Here is a 4,018-nt window from a genome sequence, read left to right on the forward strand (position 1 = left end):
GCTAGTGACATCAGACAGTGACTGAAGCTGCAGCAGCAGATCGGGGCAGGGAGCAAGGTGGACTGAAGCACCTGGGAGCTGGATGGGCATCTCTCCCTCTTCAAGTAGTCTCAGGGCAGTGGCTGCCACAAGTAAGTGCTCAGTAAATGGTAGCTCTGAAAATTATTAGCTCCATGGAAAAACCCAAAGTGGTTTTTAAAAAATATTTATTTATTTACTTATTTGGTTGCACTGGGTCTTAGTTGCAGCATGTGGGAACTTCGTTGCAGCATGCGGGATCTTTTGTTGTGGTGCACAGGCTTATTTGCCCCGCGGCATGTGGGACCTTAGTTCCCCGACCAGGGATTGAACCTGCATCCCCTGCATTGGAAGGCAGATTCTCAACCACTGGACCACCAGGGAAGTCTCCCCAAAGTGTTTGAAGATGGGCTTTTTTTCTATCTCCACAGAAAATCATTGGGGAAATGTTACCCAGCTTGTGAACTTTTGTTTTTGTCGTTATTAATTAGCATTCATATAACTTAATGCTCTTAATGGCCTGACAATAATTTATTTGTAAGTTTAATACCACTCCTGACAGAAGGTAGGTGGTACAACAATGCAGAAATAAGGAGAGCATAATTAAAAGAGCATATTAAAGATACAAGTAATTTGAATTACTCAAATTATGAATCTGAACACTGAACTAAATCCGTGGGCTGATGGTGGAGGGAGATATTCTTCTTCCAGCCTTACTGGCTACCATGACATTCCCTCACCTGTTGTACATGGATATCCCTTCAGAGAAGGCCTGGAATTGCTTCGTTTCCACCTAAGAATTTTACACTATTCGTCTAGTGTCTTTAAATCTTTACAAGGTATTACATGCTGTCTCAAAGATTTATAAGTGCTATTGACTGAATGTTTGTGTTCCCTCCAAAATCCATATGTTTAAGCCCTAACCCCCAATGTGATGGCATTGGAGATGGGGCCTTTGGGAGGTAATTAGGTTTAGATGAGGTCATGAGGTGGGGTTCTCATGATGGGATTAGTGCCCTTATAAGAAGAGAGCAGAGAGCTATTAGCCTCCCCGTATGAGGATACAGCAAGAAGGCAACCATCTGAAAATCAAGAAGAGGGACCTTTCTAGATACCAAATCTGCCAGCACCTTGATCTTGAACTTCCCAGCCTCTAGAACTGTGAAAAATAAATGTCAGTTGTTTAAGCCATCTAGTCTATGGTATTTTAACTGCCCAAATTGACTAAGACAATAAGGAAATTAAATATTTAGATTTAGAAATGCATTTTCCCATAGAAAACTTGATTTAAATAATAATTCACTTCTGAGGGGAGGCCACTAACTGAATTTGTAATGTAGTTGAAATAGCAAATATTTTTAAATGAAAAGGCAATGTTTTAAAAACTGTTGGAATATTGGTTTTCAACAAAACAAGAAAAATAGGCATTAGTCTGTGGATCAGGAGCCGGGGGTTCAGTCTTCTGCTCTCTACTGTCTGGCTGCGTGAATCTAACCAGGTCATTTTACCTCTCCAGCCCTCAATTTCTTCATTTTGTAAAATTAAAGAGTAAAGGAGGTTGCAATAAAAGCATACTTTAAAAAGTGTTCGGGCTTCCCTGGTGGCGCAGTGGTTGGGAGTCTGCCTGCCAGTGAAGGGGACACGGGTTCGAGCCCTGGTCTGGGAGGATCCCACATGCCGCGGAGCGACTAAGCCCGTGAGCCACAACTACTGAGCCTGCGCGTCTGGATCCTGTGCTCCGCAACAAGAGAGGCCGCGATAGTGAGAGGCCCGCGCACCGCGATGAAGAGTGGCCCCCGCTCTCCACAACTGGAGAAAGCCCTCGCACAGAAACAAAGACCCAACACAGCCAAAAATAAATATAAATTAAAAAAAAAAAAAGTGTTCTTCCCATTCCTATACCCTCTAAAAGGAACTGAAAGAAGCTAATTAGAGAAGGAGACTCTATCTACACTGAGACTAAGAAAGGCCCTAACCTCATACACAGACTGTAAAGAACTTTATCCACAAAGAGCATCACTAGAAGTAAGCTAGCCGAGAAGCCAGGTTCTGATGCTCCTGGACACATGCAAACTATGGAGATGAGACTGAGGCACCTCTAATCCTACCCAGTTTAGGGGAATGAGGGCTTCAATGGATGAGTGGGGTTCAGAAAAGATAGCAGACTTCCTGCTTTGAGTCATTTCCCTGCTAAAGGTCTCCAGGAAGTAATGGCATGTCCAGAAATTCTATTTAGGGTAAGTTAGAGGCTGCAGACTGGTTAGAAGAGAAGCCTTAAAGCTGATTTTGCAAAGCACTGTATATCAATCAGACTGAGGGAATGTCAAAGGTCAGTATCAAAGAATTGGGGAGGGGGACACTGATGAAATTATGGGACCAGGGTACTTCAGCTCTGCCGTTGCCAAAAATAATGGGACAGGAGGAGGAAAGCTTGAATAAAGGAGAAATTTATAATTTATTTTCTTCTTAGAAACTACTTGGAGGGTAGTAGAGGGAAAACATTGAAGACCCAAGCTCAGAGCAACTGACAGCTGTGCCATCCTTTCTGTCTCACTTGGTGTCCCTAGAGTGACAAGAGTGGGGAATTAGGACCATGGAAGTCTCAAAGTTAACCTATCTTGTAGTTTATTCTTGTCTAATGACTGGACGGAGAGTTTTGCAGGTTTTGACAGGGCTCAACAAAATAATTCTTACTGGTGCAGGCAGAGTGAAGCCAGAGTTCCAGCCCCATCATGGTTACCACTTTGGCAACTGGTATGAGCAATAGTACAGCTGTTACTCTCTTTCTGTGCAGTGGATGGAAGTGCGTGAGACCTCTGGACACCCAGCTGAAACTTTGGTTACTCTGACGAAACTACAGCTCTGACTGAAAACAAAGATGAAGACCCACTAGAGCTAACCAATGAGAATGTAACCTTCTCTGCGGGGTCTACATGAACATCCTTGAGGCCCCAGGTCCACCTGAAGAGTCATCTTGAGCTTTGAGCAGAAAACCAACACCTCTGACAAGAAATTGAAGCTGATTAAGAACTATCGGGAAAAAGTAGAGTCTGAACTGAGATCCATCTGCACCACTGACCTGAGATTGTTGGATAAGTACATAATAACCAGTGCAGCTAATCCAGAAAGTAGTCTTTTATCTGAAAATGGAGACTACTTCCAGTACCTCTGTTGCCTAAGTTGATGATCAAAAACAAACTATAGACAATTCCCAAGGAGCTTCCCAAAAGGCATTAGATATAAACATGAAAGAGATGCAACCTACACACCCAATCCACCTTGGACTGGCTCTTAGCTTTTCTATACTTTACTCTGAGATCCTAAATAACCCAGAGCTTGCCTACACACTGGCTAAAACCACTTTTGATGAAGCCATCATAGAACTTGATGCACTGAATGAAGACTCATATAGAAATATCCTTATCATGCATAGAGACAACCTAACACTATGGACATCAGACAATGCAGGAGAAGAGAGTGAGGTGCAGAGGGGCAGAAAGCTAAATGTATACAGAGTGTCATCCTTTTTTCCTTCAAGAAAACTTTTTACCCATCTCCATTCCTCATTCCACTTGGATTCTCTGTAGCAAAGAAACCCGTTCAGTGTATAGAATCAACAGTTTGAAATTTTACAATGCATGGACTACATTTCTTAGAGTAAGTGTTTTACTTACATGGATCAATCTCATAACCATATCTTCTTCAGATGTAAATGACAGCTTTAAGTGTTATATAGAATAAAATGGACATTTTAGAACTAGGAGGGGACTTCCCTGCTGGTCCAGTGGCTGAGACTCTGCACTCTTAATGCAGAGGGCCTGGGTTTGATCCCTGGTTAGAGAACTAGATCCCACATGCCGCAACTAAGGCCCGGTGCAGGCAAAAAAAAAAAAAAAAAAAAAAACTAGGAAAAAAAGGAATGTAGGATAGAATTCCACTGACATAGAAGGACTCCTAGAAGGAGAATAAGATTATAGGGAAGGTACTGAGTCAGACGGTT

At 42.6% G+C, this 4,018-nt stretch overlaps 1 pseudogene; it reads left to right on the forward strand.

Moving 5' to 3' along the window:
* The first annotated feature begins 2,924 nt into the window (after positions 1-2,924).
* Positions 2,925-3,643, forward strand: LOC137775838 (14-3-3 protein theta pseudogene; annotated as a pseudogene).
* Positions 3,644-4,018: the final 375 nt, after the last annotated feature.

This window comes from Eschrichtius robustus, chromosome 13 (assembly GCF_028021215.1).
Source record: "Eschrichtius robustus isolate mEscRob2 chromosome 13, mEscRob2.pri, whole genome shotgun sequence".
Taxonomy (NCBI): Eukaryota; Metazoa; Chordata; class Mammalia; order Artiodactyla; family Eschrichtiidae; genus Eschrichtius; species Eschrichtius robustus.